General features: G+C 40.1%; 2 protein-coding genes across 4 annotated transcripts in view; one reads left to right on the top strand and one right to left on the bottom strand.

Annotated features, from left to right (window-relative positions):
- Positions 1 to 1,329, bottom strand: part of LOC136445665 (carboxypeptidase N subunit 2-like) — a 53,272-nt gene extending 51,943 nt beyond the window's left edge. Inside the window, exon 1 of the mRNA XM_066443808.1 lies at positions 1,160 to 1,329. The gene's annotated coding sequence lies outside the window, so the exon portion shown is untranslated. The remainder of the gene's footprint in view (positions 1 to 1,159) is intronic.
- LOC136445704 (serine/threonine-protein kinase Chk2-like) overlaps positions 1 to 14,006 on the top strand; it is a 145,258-nt gene that overhangs the window by 102,345 nt on the left and 28,907 nt on the right. The gene's annotated exons all lie outside the window — the stretch shown is intronic.

The raw sequence follows: 14,006 nt of genomic DNA, 5'->3' as shown, positions 1-14,006 counted from the left end.
AATCAACATAATTAAGCAGGTAAAGGCTGGTCATGAAAAATGTACCCCTGGTTATTATTGGTAGCACAATGCTAAGGTCATTCTAACTACAAGGAAAGTAGGATGAAAAGAGCCATGAAAAGAATCATAGATATCTTCCATACACAATCTGTGCTGTTGATATACATGTACAGCTCCAGAATGTAAATATCCCTTCTTCTAGGGCATATCCGCAATTACCTCACTCCTTGAAGCGGTGTAATTTGCTTACGTTTCGCAAAATAGACTACATGATGAAATTCATGTTAACCCGAGCAAGGATATGTACTGCGTGCACTGCTGTGCATACAAATGGTACCTTTGACTGGAATTACTTGTCTCACGCCAGGAGGGTACTGCGGTCCGACTGTTACGCTCTTCTAAATACGGTGTTAGATGCTGATGTGCCTCTTAATGCCATCGAAAAAGTGCTGACAATTTTCCCCCAAAGTGCCCCAGCCTGCATGCATACACTGTTGGCATCCCTTTCTCCCCATCCACCCACCACCCATTAACTCAAGTACTCCCTGTATTGGAGATCACATAACCTTTCCCCCCGGAAAATACATCAATCTTGCTTGTATGTCCAACTGTATACGTTTGAAGCATCTTTCGCGAGATCTCTTTATGTCTCAAATTAGAAGCTTACACCTGCATGTTGTAATACGGACTGCATCTACACACATGATTTGTATTGAGCCAGCCGCAACACTCTCATTGTGCACAATTTAAATACAACAAAAATTGAATGGACTGTGGTATTGTTTAAAGCATACAAGTCATATACAACTGTTTGAAATATAAATTCACAAAAGTGTTGCCACCCTTAGCCCCACACACTTGAATTTTCTATCATTTTTTGCACATCTTTATATATCAAAGAAAGCATCCTGAAATATTGAATATCCAATTGGACACAGCTGCTCATCCATGCATTGATTTTTTCACCTCAACAAGATATGTCGGTCGATGAGAAAAGCTAGCTCCTAAATCCTAGCAATGTTGACATGGAAATAATTGACATTTTCTTTCCCAGTACTTGCTGACACAGCCAGAATTCATCCACAAGGCTGTAGCTAGTCATTTCCCATGAAAAGTCCTCCCAACGATTTTTTGCCAATTAAAACCAAGCTATACCTACCTCTCAAGGACCCCCTCTACCTGTGGTGTGGGAGCTGTGATAGACGCTTTCCCCCATCGTTAAGCTCCCCTGTCTCGTTACCTTATGACAGAGATGGCAATGTCTTCACTCGGATGTTTATTATTCCCACAAGTAAAGCGGGCTTCTTCTGCTGTGGCCCGAAATCTAATTTTGCGCTGGCATCCAAGCTGGGAGAGTGAATTATTCAAGGATTCAATATACATAGGACGGGTATCACGTGTCCACCTGCCATGCCTGCTACAGTAATGGGGTAATAGGCTATCTAATGGGTTTAGATGTCATTGAAATTTTCCATGTTCCAGAAAATCTGCCTCAAAATTATATTTCCTCAAAAGTGGCAGATGTTTAATCAAAAGGAAGACAGATTTGAATTGTTTTTTTTTCCTAAGCATAATTCTGTCACCTAACTGCATTTTTTCCAATTATATTCTACTTTGATGATTAAAATCTCCCATTAGCATGTATGGAAGTAGTCTTTAACTAGCTGGGATTGTCATTCAAGACCTCTGTAATGATATCAGTTATATAATTATAAGAACATTGTCATGCTGGGGAGGAACATAATGTTGACAAGGTGGAGGCCATTGGCCTTTTGTGGCTGTGACTCAGTAATGTTATTAGCTCTGTAATGATATTAGGTATATTTGCGGATCTGCAATGATATTAGATCTATTTGTAATAACATTCTTTTGCAACTGAAGTACACAATGTTGACAGGGTTGAGGTCATGGGGCTCGGATTGTTATAATATAAATCAGTTATGATGCATATTCGATGTGACTACAATGTGTTTTGCAGCTATGGGAGGCTTAGGTTGCAATGAAAGGAAAGATAAATGACTTTGTTGAATATCAGAAATAATATTATATTTCCAGAAATAGTTACATCATATATTGTATGTTTAATCTCTATGTAGTCTGATAAAGTAACAAGTTACTTTGATTCAACAATTATCACAGTGACACTGTAGTTTAACTTGGATGGAAAACCTAATAAGAACATCCGCATTGATAGCAACCTCTTGAGTATAGCTGGATTGACAGGAAGTCAAACCTAATTATTCTGGAATTTACAGCTGCACTAGTTTTTATCTTCATTGAGCTCTAAGGGATAGAGCAGTCACAGTTAGGATAAGTCGTGTACCCAAAAGTGTCCATATTTTTACTGTTTCCCCAGGAAAAAAACCCACATTTTTTCTATCCAAATACCATGCTGTGATTTATGATGTTAATTATTTTAATTTACTTTAATTGAAACCTCATGGCCATGGAATGTCTGACCATTAGAAGAAATAGAAATTCATTTTGAGTGTATTTTCTGGTTGTTCTGTCAGTTATGCAACTTGTTATTTTGGGTTGGGATCAAATGTTGCGATGGATTTTTGTCATCAGTTGTGCAACAGTGATGCAAGCGGTGCGGATGTGATCAGCATGGGGTGCCAAAGGGTTTCCATCCACGCGCGCGGCTACGGCAAATGAAGCCTGGAATATGCGGAGGATTTCCCATCACGTTTGTTATGCACGCTTGATATGCAGCGATGGGGGCATGTCGTGGAATGCAGGCACCATTACGTGGTAACACCTGAGTGGAGGAAACAATAATCTTGTCAAATGGCGAGGATTTAGAACAGCAGATGTTTCAGCACTTGGACAGCGCCAGGGTGCGGTGCAGGCAACTTTTAAGGGGAAGAATAATTCATAACCAAATAAAACTTGAGAGACATTCAAGTGGAATGTGAAAGAAAATCTCATGTCAGTTCATTGACCTTTCAAGCATTTCATTTGAATGTAATACTATCAACTTTGAAGTTATTCAAGCAACTGTTAAAAAAGACACATTGAAAAAAAATGTCAATCTCATTCTGCTACAGAGAAAATCTTCATGAAAGAATATTTGATTCAGAAGTGAATTCATATATTACATTATGTATTGAATAGTGTATACTGTGTACTATGAAGCAGAAGAGGATTCTTTGCATCCCCAAACAGCCGTTCACAGTACCTTATCATATCACTGCTGAATGGCACACCTAGTATGAATGCTTTGGTTGTTTACATGGATATTGCCTTCCTTTGCTGTGCTGATGAATGAAAACATAGGAAAGTACTGGCCTAACTTTAGACAACTCTTCTGGGCATAAGGTTGTTCTAAGACACAGAATATTCCAATGCTTTTAGTGCTTGTGATGATGAATACCAAAACATGATACATTTCCTTTTGAATTGCCAAATCCATATTGGTTTGGATGCCAGGGATGTAGAGTGCATCAGATTTATGTTACATTCATGCAACATAACTCCGCATGAAGAATGTGTTTCTAAGTGCATTTTTGACAGTGCATTTTGCAAAAGAGGACGTGTTATGCAAGAAAGTGTGAAGACGTTCTCTCTTTATAGCTGGGGGGACCAAGGGGATGATATTATGGTCAGTTTCTCACCATTGGATGTCGATATCCTACATAGACAATTTATAGCATGGATTAGGGCCATCAATGGCTGAGCAGGAAGTGCAAAATCTGGCTGTCAGATAATCTGTATCTTTTCAGGCAATGCCCCACAGCTAGTCAGTTGGTAACTGGTGGCCCCCTTGCCTACATTTTTCAGTGTCAAATCTTTGACCACTGCTTTTGGGAGTAGATCCAAATTTTGGAGAAATTGTTGAAGTGGCCTGATAAGGAATAATTGTTTAAGTTATATTTGGCTGTTAAGCAAATATCTCACAAGATGAGTATCTTTTACATCAGAGTCTGTGAAGTACATAGTCACTCTATATTCCAGGTGCCAAACATCTTGCTTTTGTCCCTTTCACTCAATTGGTATATGTCAAATGTATTGTGATTTGAAAACATAGAAGGTTAGAATACATCAGTGAGAAATTGTCTTTCCTGTACGTGATTGATAGCTTCTACCAGGGTTTTAGCCAACACCATCATTTGACAGAATTTTGTTGCATCTGATGGAAACATTTTTAGACCATTCCGTCAACCTTGACGGACAAAATCCCTGAGGTAAGATGTAAAAATGTCAAAATTTGAATAAAATGATAGAAGTTTGCACAAGGTGACAGATAAAAGAAGACTCTTTGTAGGATCTTTCCGTCAATGGGAATTGGGATGATATAAAAGAAATTCAAGCTATCTAGAACCCTGGATTCTACCATTAATGTTTTTAATTGTCCTTTTATGAAAGCTATCTTGTTATGAATATTAACCTCCTCCCTGGTATGACAGGCTGTTGACTCTAAAGTTGCATTGTTTCTGGCGCTCTAGCTGAGAAATGGTTAGTCGGTTCAAGTCAGTCTATTTCTTCTTTTACCGACCATCCCATAGTGCTTCCTTTAGAATGCTTTCTTCTTTCTCTGTAATCTAACCATGGGTGAATTATTTTTATCACGGTCCCCTTTCGCCTCACACCGCATAGATCTGGCCATTTGTTCCTATCACCCGGATGTAGAGTAGATGAGATCTGGCGGCAGACGATATGTAATAATGCTAGTGTCAACCGTGATGAATTCTCAGGTGTTAGAATCTCCCCATCGTGACCATGGAGCGACAGAGCAGTCCTTGGGTCACTTCCCAAGCAGAGTTTTGCAGCAATACCAGGAGTTTTTAGTTACTGGGTAGTATTTCACAGTCATAGTGTTGGATTGTCTAAAGCCTAAATAATGATAACGTTGGGTAACCTAAATTCGTGGGGTACTTAAAGTCGGGATTTTTCGAAAACGGGGTATTTAGGGATATGTGCTACATGCAAAATCAGTTATAACGCCAGCAATGCAAAGCAGATAGACTAACGTATTCAGAACACTGGCTGAAAAGCTTCGATAACCATGCATTAGAAGTTGGCGACGTCAAAAACTCTCCGTCCCTTATTGACAGAGTCTGGGGGCTTCGTGGGAGAATCACCCAGCACGGTTGTTCGCTGGTTTATAAGACAAATGTCACATCTCCTGCCTGCTAAACACAATTATTTATAAGACAACTTATTACAATCTCTTTTGCTAACCTGCAACTATATTCTAAGTGTGATCAATCATCAAAACTCCTCTCTGTTGCTACAACCTACGGCACGTGTATTTTCCCGCCGCCATATTGTTAACCAGAATCCTGTTGTCAAGCAGACGACAAAGGTTTGTGAGGAACACTTTTTTGTCTAAATGCTGCGTGTGATAGTGGACTGAGGAAGATATTTTCCTCAAAGTTTGCTCCTAACACAACAAGGAACACATGGACATAGTAGTATTACCATTGCTACGGCATCCAGCTAACTTCCCATGAATAATGTAACGTTACACGTTGCCCGATGATGACGATGGGCCGACTTTGAGTGAAGTTCTACCGACTCAACACACGGGTTGTTCCCGAACTGGCCTGATGTGTGCGGTACGGCCGTTTCTTCGTGTATTTTTTTTACTTGGACACGTCTATATCCATAGCACTCTCCTCAAGCCAAGGATAGAACGAATAGCTGCTGTATAAAATGTGATTAGCGGTAAGATATTCAAGACGAATCTTCTCTCCCGAATTAATGTGCCCCCCTGTCCGACAGCACCACAATTGTGCGTGCGGCGGACGGTAGTTTCAAGTTGAAATATTATGGTGTCAGCACGACTAGAGACAAAATCTACCATATATATGATTAGTGCAAAGATAGTACATGATACTGACAGAATAATAGAAAAAAAGGATGGTTTATTGTTCTGCTAGATTGATTTCAGTCAACCATTATCGGAAAAATCCCGAATTTAGGTTACCCAACGTTACATCATACAGTGCCCCTGGACACTTAACAAGACGTTTTTAGTCCAATATTTGTTAGCTGGAATAGCAACATGAATAGGTTTTAAAATTTAAAGTCAATTTTGAACACAGCTTCTGAAATATCATGCATTAGCTGTCATCATCCATCAAAAGATTTAGTTCTGAGTATAAAGAAAACTGTATGTCCAGGCCTTTGTTGATGCATATGTCACAGTATTTGGATCAGGGTAGAAATCCCTGTCTGTTGTGAACTAATATTTGAATTTGTGTTTGAATATGAAGGCAAAATCCCGTCCCAGGGGCAATTCCGTCTATGGCACCAGTGGTATTGATTTTGACTAATATGATACCATCAAAGTGATTGCATGCCTCTAAAGTTGTCATATCTTCTATATGGTTCTCCAATAATACCAACGGCTCATCAATACAAGGGATAGAGCCTGGTGGGGAACCATTGATTATTTTGCACAATCGTTCACAATTCTTTTTCTGCAAGGATGACTACTCCAGTGTAAATACATCTGCTTTTTTTCTTGCTGATGATTTACTAACTGTATGTGCTATTGGGTTGCATTAAACAACCAATTAGTGAATATTGTCTTTGTTTTTCTCCAGCAGATGGAGTAGCTAGTCCGGAAAGTTGTAACAAAAGTAGTTCAGATTTCAGCACCAAGGCCAGGGTTTTGTTTTGTTACACTTCCATTTGCATTTTAACAATTCAGTTACTCTCTTAAACGGGAAGGTTTGCATTTTCCAGACAGTAGATATGTACGATTTGAAGATGCTGGCTGACTGCTGACCTTCTTTTAGAATGCTATGATTCTGTTTGCCGCTGTTATTTTTACTAGTAGTCAGTCTCAGATTGTATCAACTTGTTTCAGTGGTAATTGACTGAGGAAAAGTCTGTACCTTTTTGTGAGGCACGAATGAATAGATTTCCCCGGGATTTCCAGCCATTTGCAGATTACTTTCATTGTTCATGCCCAACAGGTAATGGGAGCTTTGTGTCGCTGCTGTTGAGTAATTAGGATTGCGTCTCGTGTGCGTAGGGACTTGTGTCGAACAATACAGCCTGTAGCGCAGTGTTGGCGTGTCATGGCCTCCTGATCCGGACCTTTGATAGATCTTCAAGCAATGATGTATGTGCTCAATAGTCACATGTGGCATAGGTCATACCAAAGGGGCCACTTGCTTTATTGTAGTTGGGAATTGCATTAGGGATGAGTACAATATTGTAGCTGTTGTCGCAGAATCAGTCTGAATTCGTTTGAACATAAACCGATTTCTGCCGAGTACCTGAGTTTCCTGGACGTAGCGTCTTGAATACAGAAGTTAGCGGTAAACACCAGCTGGTAATGAACTTGGGTCAGATGTCCTTCATCGGTCTTTGGATTTGAATTTCAAGTACAACAGCTCCTCTGTCTGCCGCCAAGGCCGTGATTTATCTTCAATGATGCAAGTCAAATTGAAGTGCCATTTTGACTGGCATTTTCATCATGCGTAATATGGGGCCTTGTGTGGGTGTGTTTGGGTGCAGCCACCGCAAATGATTTCCCAGGAAGCCGCTTTGTTCCGGACAGACGTCATCGTGTTGTCTGACACTTCACGGCCCCGCCCACACCCACTCAGTTCGTGTCAATAACCTTTCAACTGTCACACATAACCACTGTCACAAGTAAGACTTGACACAATGTTAGAACAGAAAAAAAGTCTTCCAGTTCTGGCAACTCTTTTAGTTCGCCAATTTGACATCGTAGTCACTGACTTCCTTGGTTAGCAATATTATTACATTGTTGCTGCACATAGGCCTTTTTAATCACTTTTTTCTTTCATCCCTACTATGATTTATTACAATTACTGTGCATCTGAAGAAATAATTGCAACAAAAATACAAGTTTGAAGGTTTCGTCAAGATTTTAATGCTAACAGCTAAAGGAATGCCTTGTACACTTTTCTAACAGTGAAAATGTTATGATTTAGTTTTGGCTGCAGTAGTGATAACGGGGGGCGCCCGTACATCGCACGCGCCCTAACATCGCACGGATTTTTTACTGATCTTAATTTGCATAAGTACGCGGTGTTTGTGTCCAATGACTAAGCTGATAAGGAAGGTAAATAACCCAAGTTCATGCACATAATTGTCATTTACATTCAAAACATATGTGTACATATTCATTTCTTGTTTTGTCGAAAAGTAGTATTTTGACAATAATGATGGTAGCGCTATGTAGAGGGTCACTGCGTAGCTAGACGGCCCGGCACCTAAATATACGACCTGTGCCAAGCAGATACATAAGTCACACAGCTATCATATACATAAGAAAAATAACTTCATAAAACACTAAAAATTTGGGTCTTTAAGTGTTTGTTGAGAAGAAAACCGACCAAAGAAAAACAACGTAAACATTGCTGTCGTCTGACGACGTTGTTTTCCCGCCATTTTTGGGGGCCGCGATAGTGGCGGGACGATTCAACGCACAGTTTTGTTACGCTGTAACATGTGATTGGTACCGTCTATGAAAAGGAAACTGAATACAGAGATGGCGAATATATTTCCCAATAAGTAGACGGAGTATTGTTGATGTAAGCGGTGTCGTTTTTTCGTAATGATTTCGTAAGTCGGGCCGCATTCAATATGTACGTCGGGCCGCGTAGTAGCCTATTTCCCGTGGAAACATGAGCTTGGATGCGCTAGATATAGCCCTTCTCACATGACGTGAGAAGTGCACACAGTCAAAATTTTCCGGTCAAAAGAAAGCTAGAATATAGCAGACTTCAAGCCTTATTTACATTTCCCAAACTTCATCACCAACTTCCGAAGAGAGCAAAATTACCAAAGCGTAGTAAGTTAGGCACACTATCTGGCGTAGCACTAAATCAGAAGGTACATTCGTGAAAACGTCTCACAGCGTCTTCCGCATGTAACGCGGAGCATAAAGGGGCCATGAACAGCATAAATACATTTCTTGTCCAAGTATGGTCTTCAGATGAATGTGTTCAAAATTCATTCATTAAAACATGACCATTCTCTGGCAACCAGCAATGGAGCGCCGTGAGTTCCAGCGCGTAAAAAAACGTCCGATGGTTGGGCACCCCCCGTTACATGATTTTGAATCCTTGAACTGAAATCTCTCAGTTTTTCATTTTGGCATGTACCCTAAATTGTGCAGCTCTCATACTCTATCTTGAGATAAAACTGAGAAATTAGACTGATCATGCATTTGCTACCAGTCTGTTTGGAATACTTTCTAGGACCTATAGAAACATTGGTACAGTCATGTATGCCCTTTCAGGAGGCCTTAGAATGCCCAATTTTCACATGAGATTTTCAACAACTCCTCCTTGCAGAAGGCTGAATACTCAACTTCTGCCATCACTTCATTCTGCCCCTATACTCCACTTTTTTTATAAATGAATAGAAAAATGCTGTTGTGTCAACAAGCCTGGGTGCCAGCCTTTCTAGCTTCAATCGTCTCTGTCGGTCACTTCTGCAGCTGAGTAACGCTAAAAAAGGCACGCCCCCAGGCTATGTGTTGACGTGGTAGTCCCCTGCTGATGGCTTTGCTGCAGATCTCTGCAGCACCAGTAGTGACTAACTGAACCTTCTGCTGCACTCCCCACACCTCCCCGCTGTACAGATGGTCACACACTCAGGGGGCTGCACGTGATCCCATCCAACTTCACCTCACATCCATTCTCTAGTCAGGGTAGTCCATTGGGGGGAAAGTCAGGGGGCAGTCAAGATATTTCTTTTTTACATAAAGGGTATGGGGATTGGGGAAAAGGCAGGGGGAGTGTTTGGCAGTTGAGATATTTTTTTTTTACGTGAAGAATATGTCTTTGTGAATTCAAAGCCTTTTTTCATCTCAATGGCTTTTTTGACCAGCTTATGGCTGCTTTTTATTTCAACAATGTGGAGTAGAGGTAATCGACAGCTTACAGATGTAACTGTTATAGTCATTTTGGATTCTAGTAAGACTCTAGTAAGTCTTTCTATACATGTATAAGTTTAAAGATGACTCTCCAATATTCTTGAACTCAAGTTACTTGCTATCGAGTTCCATGACCTCATACCTTTGCTAGCAATTATTTTCTATACTACTGAGGCACTAATTTGAATAAGTCACATGCAATGATCTCTGCTCAGGTTTCATATGTCATAACTATATGATTTAACCCTCTCCCTGCTTCCTAACACTGACCAATGCAAACTTGGTGTCAAGTTGCTATCTTAGCAGGCGGGAGGTTAAAGCAGATATTATCACAAGAAAGACTCACATTGTAAGCTGGTACTCAATTTGAAGGACTGTTCTATTCTATGTTTAATGTTTGCAGGCTTTGTCTTCACAAATTTTGATTAAATTGTTCAGATTCTACTACATATGCCTGTTAGGTACATGCAGTATACCATTTTATAATTAGATCATTAGCATATCACTGCATGGGTACTCCATGTGTAAGGATGAAGAATGTCACCTAAAGTGCAACATGTCAAATGAGAGTTGATTGCAGGTGACCTAAAGTACCCCCCTCCCCACGTCAAGCACATTCATTACTTCACCTCTCTCCCTCTCTCAAGACATCCAACACATTACGCTGTCCTTGGATATAAAGTCTGTCTGTCACGGGTCACTGGAGCAGCGTTTTGTGCATTCAGGACTGAGAGGGTTCATTGATTTGTACCGCAAAGTCTTGGATGGGACCTGGTGAAAAATGACGCTTCTCATGCCCTGCCTCAATCTCAATACATTTGTCACATGGTCTGTATTTGTCAGTGTCCTGTCTTATATTGATTCCGATAACAGGTCCTTCTGGCCACCTTAGCCCCCGTCTATGCTTCAAGACATGGCATAACTTCTTCAGGAGCCCCTTAGGTCTTGAACTACCACAAATCTTCGGCCTCTCTGCAAATTGTTCATCAATAATGGAGAAAGATATGGTATGCGGCATAAAATCAGGTCCTTGGGCCGCACCAATTCATTTCCCAGATTCTTGGATTTTTGTTGTTGAAAATAAGCAAGATGGAAAAATGGCGTCGGCAAGAAAAGTTGTATAGTACATGTATTTTGTATATTTATCTTCGCCGAGTACTTGTACTCGGAGAAGATTATGTTTTCGGTTGAAAAATCTGTTGGGTGGGTCTGAATGTATGTCAGGAGCATAAGTCAAGAAAGCTTCAATGAATCTTTATGATTTTTGGTAGGTGTGTAGTGGTTGTGTAAAGGAAGGTCAAGTTCGAAAATGGTTCACCTTGCGTTTGTCAACAGTACTGCAGCGGACTTTGCATTTTTTTGTGTTTGTATGTAGGCAAAAAAAGTGACGGAAACGTTGATGGATCTTCATGATTTTTTGCAGGTGTGTAGATGTTATGGAAACGGGGGTCAAGTTCAAAAATGGTTCCCCTGGTATTTTCCGTCGGTACTGCAGCAGGCTTTGTGTGGATGTGTATTTGTATGTCGCCAGCATAACTCAAGAAGCTGTTGATGGATCCGTATGATATTTAGTGGATGGGTAGGGTTTACAGAAAGGAAGGTCAAGTTTGATAATGGGCCTTCTAGCGAGTACCTAAGGTACTGCAGTGGAGCTTCAAAATTTAGGGGCATATTTTCTGAAAGTGCTATGGTCATGATTTTTGTGTGGTAGATAGTTCATGCAACAGAAAGTAAGTTCTGTAAATTTTGGCCCCCTAGCGGCTTGTTAAGAACTGCAGTGGGTGTTTTTGTTTTGACATTCGGACATGAATAACTTGAGAAGGGGTCGACAGATCGTCGTGATGTTTGGTATGTAGAGAGCTCAGATGGTGCTTTACATTATCAATGACTAATTATGCAAATCAGGAGCTAATTTGCATAATTAGTAAGGAAAGTTTGTTAACCCACTGCATTTCAATGGGTCATGGGACAGTGTCAGGTCATGTAAACAAATGGCCTTGCATAAACGTACATGTAGGTCAAATAAATAAACCATTCTCCAAGCAGAGGTGTGGGTCCTGCTGGGTTTTTTCAACACGGTTGGCGACATAAAGAAATGGGGACAAAATAGATAGCCTGACTAAAAACACCTAAAAACGCGACAGATTTATTCTATTCATATGTATTGACTGTTCTATTTCATCATCACTTTCAACTTTCAACACTGCAATATCGAACCTTTGTGGCCCATACAATATCAACATACTCATATTTTTCATGACCAGTTATAACATATATCAGCACACTCTACACATATACTAGTCCTGTACCACCAAATGATTTTAAACCCTATCTAGACTGGACTCATTCGCCCAATCATAACTTCCAAATGGTATGGTGCATGATCAAATTTGCAGGGGGTGATAAGCACGTAAATATTAATCACTCTCCATGATAAGCCTTGATTATTGGGCGAAGATAATGTGTTCGTGGAACTCTAGTCTAATTTGCATTCTGCTCAGCTATCAAAAAATGCCTTCCCTTCCAATTTTTTCTGCTCAACATTCATCCAAGAATACCAGATTTATTACAGAAAATTAAAGATTACAATTTATACAGTCACATATCCAATTTTCATTCAAAGTACATAATGTCTCAATTTAGTCTCCTAGATTAAAGCATTGATAGCATTGCATCTACAAATCTAGTCATGGTTCCCATTTTGACCAACCACTGCCCACGGTCTAACAAAGAGAAGACGTTGTGGTATCCAGTAAATTTAGACAGAGCCTAGCACATGATTTACGACGGTGTAGTCTCAAAGTGACAGAGCTGCCAAACGTCATAGTGAGAAAATTTGATGAAAGCAGCAGGGAGGATTCTTCGGTCCGTTCTTAGAGAGATTTCCAGTACATCACAGCACTCTGAGGACCAATAACGCTCACCCCGTAGAGTGCTTAACTACCTCCTTTTTGTCAACTAGTGCATATTTTCCCAGTAAATTGATGCCACGCTTTTGTTAGAGTCGCAACAAATTTGTGGCGCCAAGAAACCAATACGACAATTTTCTGGGCTCCCGGTATCAGTCTTTAACCCTGGGGGAGTGGATCCAGTGTCGCGGTCTGGAAAAATGTTTCACTTCTCATCTCAGATGCATGTCTGATTTATTGTGTTCCAAAGTTAATTTAACATTCTGATGGCTCTTTCCATTATTCACTCAGAGCCGCGGACGCTAATGAACCAAGGATGCAAGCTTCATGGTCACTGCAGGAAAAATCCATTAGCTGCCTGCAAAGTGCCTTCTAGCAGAATCATAGCACTGGCTTGTTTTTGTTGGAGTGGCGTATGCTGCTCACTTGTCTTAGACGTTTCTTTTCAAAATAACGTAATTACATATTCCCTCAGGAAATAAAAGTTATCATAGTTAAGTTGTGTCAACTGCAATGGACAAAATATGGTTTGAAAGCTTTTAAATCAGAATCTGATCATTTTCAATTACATTTGATTCCCACAAAATAACCCCAGTCAAACAGGTTACAAATATCAGATATGATTAGTTATACCCTTTTGGTCCTGGAAAACAACAGCCTAATTGTATATAGTTTATCTACCTTGTTAGATGTGTAGAAAAATTGTTTAACATGTGGTCATTAGGCCATACGGATTAGATAATTTGGTTCACAGATTTTAAACTTCAGAAATAATGCTGAGAGACTCACCTAGAATATCATTGCAACAAAAGAGTCTGATGGGAAGCCTGTACTTGTGCACACACAGTTTCAGGGAATGGATATTGTCATCTGCAAGTTTTCCTCACCATAGTTTGTTTATTTATTTATTGGTTCGGCATGCACACATGAACAGCCAGGGTTGCCCAACTACCGGTTCAGTTTTCATCTTGACGAAATGTCCTCTTGCAGGATGTTTTCTTGTTAAAAGGCAGAGCAGCTTTTTTCAGTTAATATATAATGATTGTATCCAGTAAAGATGTTGAGTATGATATTGTTTTTCTCAGAGGTGTGCAATGGTTGGTGGTCATGGCAAAACACGCTATTTTAAGTCCCACCAATGACAACAGAATTTCCCTGAAATTACCCATGGTCATCACTGTTCTCAGTTGTAGGATAAGGGTATGGGTTCATCAAACATTGGTAAT

The sequence above is a fragment of the Branchiostoma lanceolatum genome, chromosome 1, assembly GCF_035083965.1.
Source record: "Branchiostoma lanceolatum isolate klBraLanc5 chromosome 1, klBraLanc5.hap2, whole genome shotgun sequence".
Classification (NCBI taxonomy): Eukaryota; Metazoa; Chordata; class Leptocardii; order Amphioxiformes; family Branchiostomatidae; genus Branchiostoma; species Branchiostoma lanceolatum.
Note: the sequence above shows the minus strand (reverse complement) of the source record. Positions and strands in the feature narration are given on the sequence as shown.